The 21,109-nt window shown below is 35.9% G+C and overlaps 1 long non-coding RNA gene across 3 annotated transcripts in view; it reads right to left on the bottom strand.

Moving 5' to 3' along the window:
• LOC138693952 (uncharacterized) overlaps positions 1 to 21,109 on the bottom strand; it is a 56,216-nt gene that overhangs the window by 19,137 nt on the left and 15,970 nt on the right. For 2 of the 3 annotated variants that reach the window (XR_011330637.1, XR_011330639.1), the window contains exon 1: positions 656 to 1,913. The exons of the other annotated variant lie outside the window; for it this stretch is intronic. This is a non-coding gene — a long non-coding RNA (uncharacterized lncRNA). Of the gene's footprint in view, positions 1 to 655; positions 1,914 to 21,109 lie in introns of those variants that run through there. 3 annotated transcript variants of the gene reach the window in all.

Below are 21,109 nucleotides of genomic sequence, written 5' to 3'. Positions count from 1 at the left end.
TAACATTTAAAGTTAGTAAGAGAAATGATAAGTTTTTTCTCTCTCCTGTAAAATTTGGTTTATTGGAGTTAGGGATTTTATTTCCCTGTCTCATTAGTACAGTTATGTTGTAAATTTAAATATGTCTGTGCTTATATAATAATTTTATTATATTAGTATTGAATTTCAATCACAGAAAGTAACTAATTATATGAAATATGCATTGTATTTATTTTCTAAGATAGTATAATAAAATAACAACTGGAGAAAGTATATATTTTATAATTAGGCCTACTAAGGTTCTGAGTACATCAGGTGTGTATAACTTGGTGGGTTACCGAACTCGTTAAAAGCTGAAAGTTATTTTCTTAAAATTCATTGGAAAGGTGATTTTCAACGAGAAAAGAATAATATTAAAGGAAGTTAATTTTTATATTAAAATGGACCCACATACCTATTCCATAAGATAATGCAGATGTCACAAGACATGGATTATACGATCTAGCTTATCAGAGAAAAATGGAATCGAGAATGCTTTCCAAGATATTCAAGATAATATGAAATGCCTTTAATGCGTCGTCACTCCGAATTAACAGTCTACTCCTCCTCCTCTACTGATTTCTAATTGCTTCCATTACTGAACTGTTTACATTTAATGTACATACATAATGCTTACTTGTGTTTGTGGATTGTTAGAAATGTCACAAAATGGTAATTCAGCAAATAGTAGATCGAATGATGCCACACAACTCTTCACATGGATATAAATAATTTAGGCATATCTATAAAACTAGTACACCGTTGAATTTATTCTTCATTTACTTTGATTATAGCAACGAATATTTATAAACAGCTGGCATGTTGAAACTAAATGACGCGTCATTGGCTTACTTAGCTCTGATTGGCCAGTTCCGATAAAGCTTATTGTTGAGCTCTTCCTTCATTACAGCCAACACAAGTGAGCCAGCCAATAGGGATTATTACTGAACGAATTTCCCTGTTCTGTTTTTCTGAGTCCGTCGGCGATTAGTTCCACTTTTATTCACGGATTCTGGCATAAGCAAAAATTCGTCGATAATAATAATAATAATAATAATAATAAAATGAAAATATATACATAATATTAGAGTTGAAACACAGGATCCAAACATCGCCTACCTTGTTACGTAATTCAGTAACGGCTTTGCTTCCAATAAATTCAAGTTAACAGCTTTTCCCTATTTCTCAATGATAAACTAGCTGTAATAATTTTTGTTATATATACAATAAATTATATTATAAAATAATGCAATGCATTAAAAAATATGTATCAAATTCATTTAATCTTCGTATACAATATACAGAGATATGGTTTTATTTCTTTTCATTTTCAGCCCTATCAAATCATTACATATCACTTTAAGTGTTAATGTGGTCAACGTCTCATTATAAAGAAAAACTAGAATCTAGACATTACATATAATGACAGATTTATTATTTAATATGTCCAATTTACCTAGATGCATTAAAATTATATGTATTTTATTTCTCGGCTGCTAGGTGGTATAGGTGGTTCACTGTGTAGGTGGTGTGATGTCAGCGCCAACTATACGGAAAAAGCAGAATCTCACAGTTAAGCTGGCACAGTCTAATATATTATAGTATATACAGTCACGAAGCTCAATACGTAGGGAATATGCATCCATAGATAGTTGCTAACCACTAGGACCGCTACTATCGCCTCATCACAGACAATGCGAAATAGTACCGGCACAGTCTATTGTTCCTAGTACCCTAACAACTCAAGCTTCGGACTGTATACATTAGAATGTGAAGCTGGTTTGAGGGTCATTTAAATCAGTCATGCTACATCCAAGGTACGGGCTCGAAGTGAGAGAGCCTTCAGCATATAGAGCCAACATTAGTTTAAACGGGTGGGCTGTCGTTTAAACAGGGTTGTAGTCCCAAACTTTACAGTGCCGGAGCTCTTTATGTTTTTTTTTACCTTCTTGGAAAGTTTAAAATTCACTTCGTAAAATAACTGGAAAAAAACACAACATATTTCGGTAAGTAACACCACAGACAATCTTCTGTATTGTACAAAGACGAGCAAAGTAATGAAATACGATACGAAACGAAAGTGAACTAGGAATGTGACCAGTTCGCGAAGGGGCACTAAAGTTAATTTGGTGGTTGTCCTGTCACTGACTCCTTCCCCATCCCTCACTACACACCCCTCCTTTGCTCCTAGTGGTCTCGCGACCTTCTACTTCCGAACTTGTTTCGAAATTCTAAAGGAAGCACAGAAAATGTGTGTAAATATTCTGACATTAACTAAGGTATCGTTAGCTGGAAAAGTACTATGGTGTCAAAACAGATTATTTTAAAATTCCAAATCTGTGCCGGAGCTCTGCCCCACCTCCACTACATCCCTGCATTTAAATTAAACGAGTGCCAGAAATTTATGGAGAAAATGGAAGGACGTTTAAATTGAATACTAAAGTTGAACGGGTATAATTTATACCAAGTTTAATTTAATTTGGAGAAAATGGCCCTTACATTTATAGTTTTAAATGCAACTATGAAAATAATTCAGGAGAAAACGACTTAAAACTTACAATAACCTAATTTTCCACTAAGTAAAAACAAAGCTGCATTTGAAAATATAATAGATATAAATAAATGATAACATTCTGGATCTTAGTGATAGCTATAGCACTCTTTTTACACTGTAACATTTCCTATATACTGCTAATAATATATTAACTTCTTGAGTTTTTATTTTTTGTAAACACTGAAACGGAAAGTCATGAAATTTCTAAATAAACACGAATATTAGTGTAATACTCGTATTACAGAAGTTGTTTCTGCCGCTCTGTTATGACTCGTACACCCGCAGAGTTTCTCAGGATGGCTTGATCTTGGCTGCGTCTGCCTTCTTCTTGGAGCTCTTCGCTCTCATCTTGAAGATCGCAGGGTCGAGGTGGTTATACAGCATGTCACACCAGTCCACGTTCTGTGTGAGTGGGTTATTCACATCAGATTGGAGCAGATGCGGTGCGTTCAACACGAACATTTGCTCAGCCCACGGTGTTTGGTCCATGGGCGTGAATTTGAACTGCCACTGGGGGAGACTCTGGTGTACCAGCATCATGCGGAAGTACTGCGTGAAGTCTGCAGCCAGGTAGTGCCACTCGAAACTTCTGTCCAGCAGCCAGATCTTGGGGTCCTCTCGTTTTAGATCGGAATCGCACTCGCTCTTGTCCATGTACACCAGACACACCTTTCCGATGCCTTGGCAAGCGTCCAGTTCGAAGATCTTGCACTTGACGCCGAAGTTGGGACGCTGCCTGGGGTCGTCCTGCTCGCTGCAGATCTCGATGTCCAGCAGCGTGGGGCATTCCACTTCGCCCATGCTCTTGACGCCGGCCAGCCGCCGTAACTCAGACATAGAGTTGATCTTCATGTTGCTGATGGGGAGCACCTCGCCTTGTGGATATTCTCGACCATGGCTTCATTAAAGATCGGACATCCTCCCTCCTTTCTTCATGGAAGTTTTGTTCTTGTGAACTTTCTACCCATGCTCAAGCAGGTACGCTACACATTAAATGAGAAAGATCTCTTCTAACGAAATAGAGTTAGGAAATGATCCCAGGATGGAGGCAGCATTCCCTCGCTGAACCGCTATTTCAATGCGTTGACGAAGGAAATTGATACATCTAGGATCGCCAGTACGGGACAGTAGGCGTGCACCAATTTGGGTGAGTAGATCTTTAGCGTCTCTACACCACGGACCAAAGGTCTCAACTGCAAAAGCGACGAAGATGTAATTTGATGTTAAATGTTCATATTTGCGTCGTTTAGCATGATAAGCGGATTCAGCAGCAGATCCGGCACAATTGACAGACGATTTTAAATGGGAAAGGGCTAATGTATCTACACATGTAAAATCCCAGATGAGTGATTTACCTTTGGACCAAGGAATTAATGTCAAGCCGTCAGGTCGTTTACCATCCGACAGGCTAATACCAGATGGTTCAAGAAGAGTTGGAATGTCACAGGAGGTTAAAGATCTACTAATGATGTTATTAATAGCAGAATGCCTATGAATGCGACCTTTACTTCTGGCACAGCTTAAGGCATGATGACCAAAGGAATCCACAGTCTCTCCGCATATACATTGGTGTACATGGCAAATTTTGCAGCCCAGACGCAATGCAGTAGCGATTTGGAAAGATTTACCGTCCATCAAGGTACCAACATAGGAGGAAGGCAGAGCATGGAGCCAAGATCCAGATTCCTTCTCTTGGAGAGCTTTAATGCGAGCGATGTCCTTGTCAGATGTGAAAGAGGATATAAGAGAATCAAGTATTTGACCTGCAATAATCTCATCCCAGGCTTTTTGAATGGCTGGATTCTGGGGAGGAGCAAATTTATTCGTTTTTTCGTACCACTTATTTAAAGCTTCAGGAACATAGCAAATGTCGACAGCATCACTGTAAATAGGGAAAATAAATTTGATGAAGTCAATAACGCCAAAGACTGAAGATAAAAAAGCTGGTATACAAATATCAGTAAGTGTACGAATACCGAGGCCTCCTAATTTAATTGGGAGAGAAGCCTGTACCCAACTGTCGTTGTCAAAAGAAGTATTTAAAATAGATTGTAAAGACTGCTTTAATAAATCATCTGCCTGCTGGAGAAAAGTAGGAAAAAGAAATAAGGGTGTAGTTCTTAAAAAATAAGTGAATTTAGGGATTAATAGGCAATTTTTGACAATGAAATAAGAGACTTGGGGGTGAAAATGTTCAAGACGACCAAACAGAGTTTTCAGGAGCTCCAATTTTTGAGTAGCTATTTCATCAACAGAATCTAAAAAGATGGGAGAACCCAGGACGGACAGATTTGACTTTGTGACAGTTTTAATGCCAGGAGCAATATTCTGGAAAGAAGATAAAATATTTGGGTTAATAGCAGAACAAAAATACATTTCAAATTTATTAGGATTAATCTCAAGACCAAGTTCGGACCCAAGATGAATGATTTTCTGTAGATCACAAAGAACATCATGGGAATCTCCAGCTAAAGTCCCATCATCCAAATAAAAGAGATTTAAGTCACTAGTTAATTTTTGCATGATGGAGTGGACTGTAAGACTGAAGAGTAAAGGCCCTAAATGGTCTCCCTGCTGACAGCCTGTTTGTGATAAAATAATTTTGGAATTAAAAAATAGATTGGACGAATATCTATAAGACTGTCAAACAAAAGGGTAAAAGCTGGGGAATTTTTCTAAAAAAGAGTTTAACATGATATCACGTTCAATGCTGTTAAATGCGTTCTTAAAATCTATCTTCAATAGAATTTTATCTGAGTTATCATAAGTATGTAAGAAGGATCGTACAGAGTATATAACAGATTCACAACCTTTAGGAGAACCAAATCCTAGTTGATGAGGTCGAAAAATATGACCACTTTCAATCTTAATAGCGTGACAAATAATTTTAGAAACAAGGCGCCTGAAAGTATTACCTATTGCGATTGGGCGTATGCCACCGCCAGGTTTATTAACTGCAAGCAAAGAGGCACCAAAGAAATTTGTACGTACATTATCATTTAATTTACCTTGAAACAAAAAATTGCAGAGATTAGTTATGGATGAAAGGAGCTTTTTACCAGAGTCACCAGCTGAAATGGACACTAGATCAACTAGATGCTGAGGTCGCAGACCATCAATACCAGAAGCAGATCCTTGAGGGTAACTTTTAATGGCGTGTAGGACATCAGATTCAGAAAAAGATGGGTGATTAGCAGTAATAACAGGAGCATCAGGAAAAGTAGATGGTCGAGAAGGAGGCGGGTGTTTTGATAATAATTCTTCGTAAGTAAGTTGATTGTATTCAGCTATCCCCATATCGGATGATAATATACGAACAGCGTTGCGAATGTCTCCTTCAGCAATTTTCCTCTCTATACGTTGCGCCAGGGAGATATGTGGTGACTTCTTCTTAGTACGAATAGACTCGGTGAAAGAAGGATTTTGAAAATTGTTTATGTTTTCCTTAATCTTGGAGATCAGTGATTTATTAGTAGACTTTTCAGGAATACGAAGAGCAATGTAAGCATAAAGCATTAAATTGATCCAATGGGCTTCGGCATTAAACGATATACAAAGGTCAATCAGATGTCGAAGTCGGTCCGCAGCCAATGGGCGAGCTCCCTTGGGGATTCTGCGTATGACAGCAACAGATTTCTTGCACTGTATGAGTATGGAGTGAAGCTCTTCGTGGGTGATATTTAAGGATGGAATTGCATCTTGAATGTCAGAATGTACACGTGAGTGATGAATGCGCAGACCACGAGTACCTCTAAAAAGTCTAGTATCACCTGATGGACAATGTGGGCACGGAATATATTCATCAGGTTCAGTGATAGCACTAATATGTGTAGAAATATCAGAAGAACTTTCTGCTGCAGATGGGGTAATATCCAGCGAAGAATCTTCTGATGTATGACATCTCGAAACGTGGGTATTGATGCCTCGATGAGTAAAAGATTTACCACATAAATTACAAGTCACAGAAGAAATGTTAGTAGATTCAGGAGTACACAGAGGGATGTTGGTTGACATCACTGATAAATTAAAGTAGAACGCGTAAATAAACTAGACGAAGACGAAAACTGAATGAAATTAATTAGTTAATTAATAATTGTAAGCACTGTTGCTATGTAAAATCAACAAGTCTGTAAAGTCAATAAAAACACACTGAATTTCTTGAATATTCACATGACGAAAAACATTCCTAATACATACATGAAGAAACAAAATAAGTAAGTTTTCAGATAATCAAGAGTTAATCCAGTTAAGGATATTAATCACATAATAATAAACGTTTGAAATGAAAGAGAAAACAAAGTACACATGTTATGTATCTACATATTTTTCTACCCTGGCTGTAATTATGTGCTGTATTGACTTATAAGTCATCATAAACACTAAGCTCACTGTTGCAGAAAAAAAAATGAAATAAAATGAAAAATGAAAGTAAATGATACTATTATTTGCAATATATGCAGCGAAGCACACGTGTATGGCTAGTATAAACATATAACTTGAATCTTATATAAAATACTTATCAATGTATATATATTTTTTTAATTTCTAGTCCTATTTAAGCATACCAGCTACAATATACAATGAATAATGTACTCGTATTAATATAATTACCTAAATAGACTAATTTTATAGAGAAGCTTAGCAATTACATTAGTTGGGAACAATACCACATTCTAGTATATACAGTCACGAAGGTCAATACGTAGGGAATATGCATCCATAGATAGTTGCTAACACTAGGATCGCTACTATCGCTTCATCACAGGCAATGCGAAATAGTACCGGCACAGTCTATTGTTCCTAGTACCCTCAATAACTCTAGCTTCGCGACTGTATTTACTAGAGTACTAGACTGTGACAATACTCAGAAAATTACTGTAAATAAATGAATACGTAATAAGACAGACAAATTGTACCATACGAAGATTAACGAACAACGAACTACTGTAAATAGATAAATATTAGTGAAACACCAAGAATTAGTACTTTAGAATAACTAAAATATCCGGGACATTATTCCAAAGACAACTCAAACGTGTAATATTATCTTCTGTAATGGGGTATGTTGTATTAATACATGAAAAAAAAAACAAATAAAATAAGGAAATTGTACAATGAAGTAATAAAATATGGAAGATACCCTAAAAACAATTAAGTAAAAATAAATATTAAACATTTTCACCACTGATGTACTTTTCCAGGAGTTCCAATACTTCCATTTTAAATGTGATTCTTTTCTTGGGGAGAGCAGTTGCATATCATTCACAACTGATTTCATAAACTTCATGTCACCAGTTGATGTACCCTACTTGAAAATTTGTTTTCAACTAGTACGGTAATGAAAATGACGACACCTTTGCAATCGCATCATGCAGATTTCGATTTTATATCAGACACAGGCTTGCCACTACTAGTATACCACTACTAGGCCTACTACTGCTGCTGCTGCTACTCTGTGAGGGGAGGGAGAGTCTCCATCAGAACTGGTTAAGTGCACCTTCCCTATCTACATAGGCGAAGTTATGGGGTGGCATGGGGGCACTGTCTCTCAACTTGTCTCGATTTTTTTTTCTATTAACGCTAGAAAATATTGAATTCAAAAGTTTTTTTTTTTTTTTTGCTTTTGTTTGTGATTAAGTTTCTGTGCTTAAATTGATGAATTAATGTCTTCAAATCATGTGTCTGGACTATAACATTATTTTAAATTTCTGAATGTATAAGAATTGCTATACCTCATTTGAGGAATGGAAGCACTGTAATGGTTCCTTTGTAACAACCTGTTGTACTCACGTGTTAGACGTCTGCAGGTGTTCTCCACTTGGAGAAATATGAATAACACTGCACAACAATGCAGAAAAAAGAAAAGTGATAAATAAAATAATTAGAGTTTACATTTCATATTATATCTTCAGAAAGATAAACTTCATATACTGTTCTCCAACTAGGAGATCAACCGTGAAAGGGATGTGCTTACTATTGCGTCATCTATTGGAGCGAAGTAGATAGATAATATTACCGTTATAACGTCAGTTTAAAAATCTGCGCTCTCCTGCATATGTTATTTCCTGTATGGAGAGATTAAAAGACCAGGAGATTAACAGTGACCTAATTTTGTAACTAGGGTAGTATCAATATGTGTGTGTATCAATGTTATCGTTTGTGCTGTGGGAGCTAGCCAGTACAGATACGAGTACCCACGTGTGTGACCATATGACATCTTATGACATCAACATTCATTCACAGCATTACCCCGCTTCGTCTCAGTCCCCAAAGACTTTCTCGTGGTTGGAGTACAGTAAAACGTTTCTGTTAGCACTGTTACGTAGTTTTATTGATGTATTCATGTGTTTCTGTATAAGGGAGAAAAAGAGGGAGATTGTTTTAAGTTGTACCCTATTACAGGGATGTCAAGGTCAGATGGACGTACTCGATTCTCCGTGCTATAAAGTACTGAGTGGTTGGAATGAATCTATTCTCCAGGCAGTAGCTGTGATCAAGAAGGGGTGAGCAAAATTAACTCTATTGACCTACCAGTGCTTTTAAGCGATAGATAATGTGTTACATTCATATAAGACAACAAGAAATCAAAGCACTTTTACAGCATGTATCTCTCTAATAAATGCAATTAATTATAAAATAGTAGAATTTAATAATAAACATAGACTCTTCTTAACTTATATAGTTTCAGATAATAACTAGGATCTAATTAATTGTTATATAGTTATCGAATAATACAATTAGCACATAAACGCTGCGTTTGTGTTTTAAACTAATAAAAAAAGGAAAATAAATAACAGGACATTTTGGATATGGTAAAATGAAATAATAGGCCTACAACAAATAATAAACATACGTATTATATATTCTCTTAACTTAAGCAGTTTAGATAATGAGGCCTATCTAATTAATTTCTATGTAACTATTACATAATCATATACTTATTATATGAAAATCGCACTAGAAACAAATTTAAATTTCTGAATTGTCACCTAATTCAGAAGTGTATTTTTTGCCTCTTAGATCGGGCGCATATTATCATCTGACAATCCTGATCTTAGTCTTGGTTTTTTAGATTTACAAGTGAGAAAAATTGCTCACATACGTACGTACTTCCAAATATAGAAATAAATTGCGCCGCAAATCTTCATATCCCCGAATATAGTATATCAGGAATTAAAGCTTTGTAAAATGTGAGAAGAACTTCCCTATCATAGAGGGTATTTGCTGGTGCATCATTGATGAAGTCAATACTTTCTAACGGAAGACCTGAATTGGCAAACATCCCAAGTCTACTGAAGTATTTTTTTTTTCAGGACAGCAAAGAAACTATATATTATAGGTTTGCAAAATAAGAATACCTATTGAAATAAAATACTTTTATAATTAAAAACACAGGCCTAGACACGGACGTGGGCTATTCTTTTTTGCAGGATGGTAATCTATGCAAAACACAACATGTTAGATAAAAAAAATCGAATTCGATAAATTTTGCACTTGCAACTCGTAACTGACATGTAACGTGTCTACGTTATTAGCAACATACTCTTTTGTTTGTACTTCATTCTGTAAACTAAATACAATATATTGAGGAAGAAGCTCTACATAAATCTACACATATATTTACTACTATTTAATGTCAATAAAAACGCAAAATGTGAATACATCATTCTGTAGATCAATAATAATTTCAGGCATTGACACTGCTTCTCTTTGTAACTAAATCATTTCCACATACCAAGCAAAGAGCATCACCTCATCTTTCACTCACATACGAAGTCAAGAGTCCAGTCAACCTGAAACTTACTGAATGATTTCTTCGTCAATGTGTAATGTACAACCCTTGTGTTCACCAGTGACTTATACCTGCGTGTTCTACATGCTCTGAGCAGCGCATACGGGCTCTCTCGTTGACATCACTGCCCTATTATAATTTGTAGTAGACCTACAGTTCAAGCCCTATACAACTCTGTCCGAAAAATCGCGGATATGGATGTAACACATGCTCCCCTGAAATATCTTAATTAAATGATCATATTCCGATATATTGTACCATGGGGAGGAGGTAAATAATGTCCCCCATAACCCCGTTATATGGGGATTCAATCATTTTGCTTTGCCTCCCCTCCCCCAAGGAAACGGTTCTCTCCGCCTATACCTCTCTGCCTCATATATACAATCTACTCTAGAGCATCATCTGCTACAGGGGTCGTCAGCACAGAGCACGCTGGGAGTGTGCCATTGTATGGGGCAGAAACATGGACATTACGACGAAGTGAAGAGAAGCGAATAGAAGCATTTCAAATGTGGAGTTGGAGAAGACTGGAATGTGTGAAGTGGACAGAAAGAATAAGATAAGAAGCTGTGTTGGAAAGAGTGGTTGAAGAAAGAATGATGATGAAACTGATCAGGAAGAGGAAAAGGAATTGTCTGAGTCACTGGTTGAGAAGAAACTGCCTACTGAAGGATGCACTGGAAGCAACGGTGAGCGGGAGAAAAGTTCGGAGCAGAAGAAGATATCAGATGATAGACGACATTAAGATATATGGAACATATGAGGAAACGAAGAGGAAGGCAGAAAATAGGAAAGACTGGAGAAAGCTGAGTTTGCAGTTAAAGACTTCCCCTTGGGCAGAACACTAAATGAATGAATGAATGCTTTACGATTGAAAAGAATGGTATTGTGCTATCTACACACTTCAAAGTTATGTTACTGTGAAATAGAAATGGTTTTAAAAATGGAGGATAATAGACTATGAAAAGTCTAGTGCTATAACTTCATCCAGACAAAGTAAACCAACTCTGTGTTCATTTTTTAGATTCTAATATTCCGCATTCAGATTCTGTGTAATAAAGGTATCCCTGTAACATGCCATGAAGGCACTTGGGGGGCATGGAGGTAGAGCCCCATGCTTTTGTGAAATACCTAGACATAATCTTAGATCGCCAACTAAGATGGGGGTATTATCGCCGCTGCCTCATACTTAACATGTCGGCATCATACATACTGTGCGATGTGCTTTTAAAACATAATTTTTCCGACCGATTGTTGCTCTGTAGGTTTCACTTTAAATGCTACCTCCACACTCTCGCCGAGTCGACCCGATTGCCACTCGGCGAGGCACTCGGCGAGCCGAGGCGAGGCGAGACGTTCAGTTGTGACGTGTACACGATGGAAGCTACCAAATTGCCGCTGCATCAGCTCTGTGTGCTCTTAGTTATTACAACTATTGGTAACATATCACACCAAAAAAGTCGGAAGCCTCGGGGGGGGGGGGGGGGGGAAGATGGTGGATGAAGCTATACACAAAAATCGGACGAGATGAATTTGCCGATATTACATTATTTCTCATTTAGTATAATGTAACTTGTCTATGAACATTTCCAACATGGCAACGATTTTATTATTACACAATATATCGACTCTAATGTTATCACAATATCTTAATAGGAATTTATAAATGATTAATAAAAATATGACTATTCATTTGTTTGCCAAGATAATTAAAGCCATTTAAAACTACATATTAATTTATATTGCAGGGACATGATAGAAAATATCTTTAACGAGCAATTTTTGTGAACCATCAGGAGAATTTGATAACTTCTGTGTCGCCAATTATTTCGAAGAAAGACACAACTGAGAAAAGTGATACCAGACAAATTGCGGCTCGCCATATTGGCAGCTAGAATAACTGAAATATATTGAACAAACAGTCGCGGAAATTTGATAAGTGGTGGTCATCCAGCTTGGGGTTTGGGCGAAGGACTAACAACCCATCACCGTAAAAAAAAAGAGCTTGTTGCGAAACCTCAATATAAAATTTATCTTTTGAAAAAGTGGAAAAATTCAAGTACGTTGGAGCAACAGATAAATGACACTCGAGGGGAAATTAAACGCAGAATAAACATGGGAAATGCATGTTATTATTCAGTTGAGAAACTTTTGTCATACAGTTTGCTCCCGAAAATGCTGAAAGTTAGAATTAAAAAAAAAAAACAGTTACTATATTACCGGTTGTTCTGTATGGTTGTGAAACTTGGACTCTCACTTTGAGAGAGGAACAGAGGTTAAGGGTCTTCGAGAATAAGGTGCTTAGTAAAATATTTGGGGCTAAGAGGGATGAAGTTACAGGAGAATGGAGAAAGTTAAACAACGCAGAATTGCACGCATTGTATTCTTCACCCAACATAATTAGGAATACTAAATCCAGACGTTTGAGATGGGCAGGACATGTAGCACGTATGGATGAATTCAGAAAAGCATATAGAGTGTTAGTTTGGAGACCGGAGGGCAAAAGACCTTTAGGGAGGCCGAGACGTAGATGGGAAGATAATATTAAAATGGATTTGAGGGAGGTGGGGTATGATGATAGAGACTGGATTAATCTTGCACAGGATAGGGACCGATGGCGGGCTTATGTGAGCGCGGCAATGAACTTCCGGATTCCCTAAAAGTCATTTGTAAGTAATTGAGTACAAGAGTCTACACCAATGGTATTCACTAGAAATTAAAGGAGAGCCGAAAGTGGAAAATAGGAACTTGCCGAGAGCCACAATGCAGTTTACAGCATTGAAGCTTAACAAAATGCGCAGATTTTTAATTATTATATAATTTGGTGTATTATTATTATTGCTATTATTATCATCAGCATCATCGTGATCATTATCAAATATTTATAATATATTACTGATATTTTGAAGTTAAAGGGCGGACTCTGCTATCCTTATGCAAATCATACGATATGAGCAGGTTGATTTGATGTTTTATTTTACCTGTAATCTGTTTTGAATGAGTTTGGAAATTTAGAAATTAAAGTGTTACATACAGCTAGAAGACACTCCTTAACAATCACCGAATCTATAAATAGCTTAATGTCTGCTACGTGGCACGATGCTTTTGTTGTCAATTGATTTTTATGTACAGGAAATACATTACTTTCTGTACAGATATTACGGAATTTTTAACATTTTCTGTTTCTCTATCTTTGATTGAGAATCTTTTGAGTACCTGTTACAAAAATTTGAATGCACGCTATGTCTATTAAGATAAAAACATTTATAACGCAGTATTATATCAAGACACAGTAAGACATGACACTGCTGTACCTTTTTAAAAATGAAAACAAATGCGCGTTGTTTTTGAACACCTTCACTGGCAGTAAGGATGCAGAGTAACCAAAGATTTCCCCAGTTGCACATTATTAGAGAAATTAAAAAGAAAAGGTAAAAAAAAATAGTAATAGCAGGCCTAATATTAATTCAATAGCCGCAATAAATCACTTTAAGAGCCGCATGCGGTCCGCGGGCCACGTAGGGAGAACCACTGGTCTGCACTTTTTGTTATTGTATCTGGGGTGACGCTCGGGTTCACCATTCGCTTCTTTTGACTCGGACACCAAAAACCGACACGGAGCGGAGGGCAGGTGAGTGCGAGTCTAGGCGAGACACGGCGAGGCGAGGCGAGCGCACAGTCCACACTCTCGCGCTCGCCTTGGCTCGGCTTGACTCGGCGAGAGTGTGGAGCTAGCAAGCTTCACGTTGTCACGTCTACTTCCTCGATAAGAATAAGCACTAGTTTGTTATATTGTTAATACACGAGTACGTTTACATTTTTAACTCTTAATAATAACTCTTTAATACTAATTTTTAATCACACACTTTAATGTTCGTCCTCAGCACAAGACATTGCAACCTCGGTTTTGGTCCACGTGGATTAGACAAGTAGGTATCATTTTATAATGGAAGCATCTTATTGGTTGCAACATTTAAATTGAGGAGAGTGATTGGAGCGGCGACACAAGAAATTGAAAAGAATAATACAATTAAATTTCAAAGACCTGCCGAATGTTACTCACGAGGCCGTTCAAAGACCTGCCGAATGCGAAGCATGAGACCGCGGCGATAATAACATAGGCTTTGATCCAACAATATTTCCTATTAAAATCATAATATTTTCTTACTTTTCATAAAAAACGATGTACATATAAATTGATTATACCAGTATTGACACATTTTTAGTGCTACAGACCGTCCAAATGCGGCCCACATGAGAAGTTGACCAAACAAATTTGTCCAAGTGCAGCCAGGGATATTTTATTACATGGTTCATGTGCTGCCAGATCTAGATTCTAGCAATTATTAACAACTGCTCATGACGTAAATTGTAAATTATATAGTTAACTGTAAGTGGTTTGACATTTTGCCGTAAGTAGTAATTTTAATTAACAGAGGTAACGTTTTGAACCACTTGAATCTACTCTATGTTTATATTATTGGCGCCATGTATGAGACCAATGGGTAACCTTATGAATACATGCATGCCATTTGGTGCAGAATCGCAAACACACTCTCGTGGCTGACTAGTTCGCGGTTAGTGCCTGTCGTGCATGCCATGAAGAAGATGTATTTGGTGAGAAGTCGAAATTGATTTAACCTTTAAGGACGGTTACAAGTTTTGCCATCATAAGGACCTTCAGACTATAGTTTTACAAACAGTATTTTAACCACCTCTTAACAAAGTTTACACAACAATTAAGACAGTATCCCACTATACGTACTTTTTTAAATTGATTAATTTACGACGCTTTATCAACTGCTATGGTTATATAGCTTCTTAATGGGATGAAGGTGACAATGCCATCGAAAGAGTCTAGGGTCCAGCCTCGAAAGGTACCCAGCATTTGCTCTTAATTTATTGAGGGAAAACCCCGGAAAAAATCTCAACCAGGTAACTTGTCCCAACCGGATTTGAACCCGGGCCCGCTCACTTCATGGTCAGGAATGTCCTGTGAGATATCTAGTGTGATATTCAGTGATTCTTCCTCTCCTACCTGCAGGAACGTGTAAGACGGAAAAGGAGGATGTTAAACCGACAAAGAAAGACAGTACGAAAAAAAGAAAGAAAAAATGATGATGATAATAATAATAATAATAATAATAATAATAATATTATTATTTCTTACAAATGGCTATCATTATTATTATTATTATTATTATTATTATTATTATTGTTATTATTATTATTATTGTTATTATTATTATTATTATTATTATTATTATTATTATTATTATTATTATTATTATTATTATTATTTCTTACAAGTGGATTTTAAGGAACCCGGAGATTCATTACCGCACTCACTTAAGTACGCCATCTGTTCCTATCCTGAGCAAGATTAATCCAGTCCCTACCATCATATACCAACTACCTCAAATCCATTTTGATATTATCCTCCCATCTACATCTCGGCCTCCCAAAATGTGTTTTTCCCTCAGCTCTTCCAAGTAATACACTATATGCATTTCTGAATTCACCCATACGTGCTACATGCCCTGTCCATCTCGAACGTGTGGATTTTTCCTAATTATGTTAGATGAAGAATACGATTCCTGCAGTTCTGCGTTGTGTAACTTTCTCCATTCTCCTGTAACTTAATCTTCTTCAGCCCCAAATATTTTCCTAAGCATCTTATTTTCGAAAACTCTTAACCTCTGTTCCTCTCTCAAATTTACAGTCCAAGTTTCACAACAACCGCTAATATAACTGTTTTATACATTCTAAACTTCAGCCTTTTTAAAGCATACTGGATGGTAATAATCTTCTCAGCTGAATAATAGCAAGTACTTCCCATATTTATTCTCTGTTTAATTTTCTCTCGAGTATCATTTATATTTTGTTACTGTTGCTCCAAGGTATCGTCAAACTGGGTGAATTGAGACAGATTTTAGGTATTTTGTTCTATGTTGTTTTTGCAATACTTCTTTTTACTATTTTTATAATCCAATAGTGCAATTCATATCTCAGGATATATTTGACCATTTGATTACATTTATAAACCTCAAATGTGTCTTTCTTTTTTAGAAATACGTTGTCTCATGTCACCTTGTTAGTGGGGATGACTTGAGACACACATGGAAATCAATTGAAATCTCAAATAACACTGCCATTGGGGTGTAATGAGACAGGTATATTGTTTTTTTAATATTTTAACGCCACAGTAAAATCCACAAATTTAAAAATCACTTAAGAACTACCTAATATGCAACATTATGAATAAAACCCACATTTAGGAACAAATTTAAAATAAATGAAACACAAATATAAACATATAAATGTGAAACAAAATGTCAGAAATAAAAAGATCAAGGACATAATAAAGTTAACATTTCAGCTCTTTCGCCAAACAACCCCTGTTTCTCTTCTTTCATGCCAAAAGAACAACGTGCCACGTTTTCTTGAGGAAGTAAGAAATGCAAATGAGTGCTGTTTGGAACTAACAGCACAAAGTTTATGTCATCAGTCTGAAAAATACTTATTATCTATTGTGAAAGATGGCTGGACAGGTTGTCTCCAAAGATAAACTTTTTTTCATCAGAGTGAAGTCGCTGGAAATATAGCAATGCAGACACGAACCACTCCTCAAATACATGTTGATCAAAGCAACCAGATTTTGTTCAGTTGTGCCGTGTTCCTGGAGAGCTATTTTGGCAGCACGATTTTCAGAGATGATCGGCATTGTAGCATACATACAGTGACAGTAAAGTTACATCAGCACTGCCAGAAAACATGACTGAAATAGCTGCTTTGGATGAATTATGTTTTCTACATGTTTTAACTTATACTACGCTTGACTCCAACTTTAGTGTGACCAGAACCATTCACGAAGTTAGTTCCGTCATAATTGGCAATGTGAGATGGCAGAAATCCTTGGACGTTCTGCTTTAAGTTGTCAAAGTAAGTATTAATTGTTTCATGGCTCACTCCTGCCCTAGCACGATTAATATTTTCACAAAGTCTTTTCGTTAGGACACTAGAGGGCCGACGGAGAAATTAATTTGTCCACTATACTCCCAGTTTGTTATTTCGGAACCTCTTTTCGTTTCTACCTCTATTGTCCAGGTAACCTTTTACTATAAATTTGATGATTTTAGTGGTAAACATAAATCCCCATATACTTGTGACAATGATTCCGTCAACCAATTGTTTTTCACCTGAAGTTAAAACTCGACCTCGAGGCATCTTAGCGTGTGTCTCGTACTCGGCATTGTACGTACAGAATTTTCGGTTACAGATAAATTCCACTGCTTGCATTAAATTCTAAGGATCATAGTTTCGGTAAGATTTTGATTCAAACCTTTTCTTATAAACCCTCGGCATGTTTCATTTCACCCCACGGAAACACCTAAAAACAAAATCTGCTTTAAATAGAAATGTAGGATGCAAACCAAACAATGCGAATTTAATGGATCCCCAGTAAATACATTTCTATTATAATACTTAAAAAATTGGTTGCTCAATATAATGATTATTAGTGAAATATTCAGAAGTTTAACGAATACTTACAATTTCAATAAATAGAGGTCAATATTCACGATGTGTTTCGACAACTTGCCGAACCTGAAACTTGTTTGTAAGTGAAGTGATGTCTTCTTCTGACCGTATGAACCAATGGTAAAAAAATCGCGAGCTAATTTAAATAATAGTATGTAGATTAGACAACATTAAACAGAGAAAGGCATGTTTGTCTCAAGTCACCACGCAGTCTCAATTCACCCCATTTGACGGTATTTGAATTTTTCTACCTTTCCTAAGGATAAATTTACAATTTTTGTATCTCCATTTCGTATTATTATTATTATTATTATTATTATTATTATTATTATTATAACTATTTTTATTTCATTACTAGCCGTACCCGTGCGCTCCGCTGCACTTGCTAAATAAATAAATTGACTTAAATCTGTTATATTTCCAAATAGGCCTACAGCTTTGTTATTTTTAGTTAATAATTAATTTATTATCAATTACAAATCATTTGCTCCTGAATTACTTTCAAACTTGTGTTTAGAACTATGAATGTAACTGTTATTATCATGCAATGGGTTCTGGAGTTGTTCGATTAATTCTACTTTTAAGTTTGGTATTATGTTAGATCTAACAGCGTCTGAAGAATATATTTGTAAGAACTGAAGGTTGTTACTCTCAGCTGAAAGAAGATTTTGTCACCAAACGATACCATTTGAAATACCTAAAATGTTGTATTGCCCTATATTATTTAAAACGTGTGTTGATAGCGGATGTACTACTATAAGTACCTACCTAAGTTTTTAATTGGTTGTGAGGGCTCTTGAATCTCAGGAAGAAAAACATTTCTAGCAGCGCAACGTATTCAAGACTAATTTAGAAACATGTTAAAAGAATATTATTCTTGCAACGAAAACGGATGCTCCCTAGACCAAATAGTCATATTTCAATTATGTAATTACTTCATAGTTTCATCTGGTATTGTATGACGTTATGACTAAAATACCTATGTTGTTAATTGTTTTTATTGTAACATTCGGCCATAACTGACCGAGTATATACTGTAAGATCTCGCTGTCAGAGGGATGGAGTTTGGGGTTTGAGATGGCCTACAACCCACAAGTCATGCTAAAGATGTTGGTTTGTTAATTATTCAATATGGAGTATTGTGCACTACATAGAACTGTTACCTATTAAGTATGCATTACCGTAGCTCACAGAAATACGTAATTAAGCAATAAAAATATGTATTGTTATGTTACTGAATAATTAATATTTATTAAGTGTCGCTTGTATATTTGTAAAATTATTCCATCTCTGGCTTTCATTCTTTCATAAAAAAAACGCAACGCAAATGATACATCAAATTTTATTACGGTACCTCCAAATATCATTAAATTTAACTGTAGTACATATAGCTAATTATTAGTTTCGACGGTATATAAAGTAGGCCTAACGTTCTGTTTAGTCCTACCTTAAATACATTTGTGCCCAGTCATCGATTCACTCATTAACTTCTATAATGACATAAAGCCTACGTCCATTTCAAGGAACTACACTTTCTAATTATTATTAAAGAATTATTTAAATCTATTAAATAGTTTCCTGAGATTGCCTCATCCAAGCACACAAACACTCTCTCTTTATAATATAATAATAATAATAATAATAATAATAATAATAATAATAATAATAATAATAATAATAATAATATTTAGTATATTATAAACACGTATCATATCATTCGTATATTAATCCGATTGTTGTCCAAGGACTCCAAGGCCGCCTTAAATAAATGGAGAGTCATTTGTTTTATCTTTATTACTTGTATATTAATCTGACGTGGCAGGACGTGGCCATGATATAAACAAATCATTGTTACTTTAAAACAGATGTATTTCGCCATATGCTTCACAAGCAGAATTCCTGCACGGAAATATCATTATGTACTTCGATACATCATAGTAACATCAGTCCTATAAAAATTTTGCAGAGAATAAAACGTATCGGAAATCGTTTTTAAAGAAACTTTTGTTGTGTAATATTTTTCATAAAAATCAATAATAAGCGAGATATTTCGATTTATTTAATTAAGGTCCCCTTATAACCCCTCTTTTAAATAAAGTATTTTGAATGACATATAGCCTAAAATCTAAGTTACAATGAACTTAATACTCCAATTATATTCCAATTTTCATATAAATAATTTCAGCCATTATCGCGTGAAAAGGTAACAAATATCCAGACAGACAGACAGATAGACAGAGAAACAAACAAAACTTTCAAAAAAGCGATTTGTGGTCTCAGGATGGTTAATTATACATGTTAACACAAATTATTTTTGGAAAATCGAAAATTATCAGAAAATTTTGGTTACAGATTTATTATTAATACAGATTGCTATTGTTACTACTGCTACTACTACTACTACTACTACTACTACTACTACTACTACTACTACTACTACTGTTACTAAAAGCCGTGTTTTAAATTGCCACAGTGATTTTTTTTTTTTTTTTTTAATTGTTTAATACAGTTGATTGAGTACTGAGGTCATCAGACATTAAAAATTGCGCTTATAACAATTTGAAAGTAGTCGACTGTACGTATTTATTATCTGTTCCATCGGCATGGAGGTTTCTTCCACGTTACAATTCCGGATACACTGCAGTCTACTGGTTTTATTGTGCCCTCTCTCACATTTTCTTGGTTGGCTTCCCGCTTTGTCTACCACATTTCTCCGTCGTCTGAATCGATACATTGTTCTGCAGAGATAGTTATCTGTTCATTGAGCAAGGAACTCTGGGAGGCGACAAAATGGTGACCCGTAATATCTCCTGGATCTAATTTAATAAAGAACATGGTTCCTTTACGGGCCGTATACCTGAGACACTGCACTGCAATCTTTTCTTCCTTCTCGAAGGAAATCAGGCTGCGAATATCACGGTTCCTTGAAAATGTATACCGGTATCCCTCATCTCAGCCGTTGCCTACGCTATTATACTATAGCGTAGGCAACGTCTCAGCTATCTTCGGCTTCACTATCGAGCGTGGTATCCAGAAGACCATACAAGACGACCCGACATATGGGTGAATATGTTAAATTTGTGAGTCGAGTTGTAGACCTACTATACATACAGACCAAAATGTTCCGGACACTGACAGTTGTCTCGCTTTTATTGTGCGCAGTGCATCTGTGATTAATGGTCTAGCCTATTAATTTTAAAATAAGT

This window comes from Periplaneta americana, unplaced genomic scaffold (genome assembly GCF_040183065.1).
Source record: "Periplaneta americana isolate PAMFEO1 unplaced genomic scaffold, P.americana_PAMFEO1_priV1 scaffold_25, whole genome shotgun sequence".
In the NCBI taxonomy this organism is placed as follows: domain Eukaryota; kingdom Metazoa; phylum Arthropoda; class Insecta; order Blattodea; family Blattidae; genus Periplaneta; species Periplaneta americana.
Note: the sequence above shows the minus strand (reverse complement) of the source record. Positions and strands in the feature narration are given on the sequence as shown.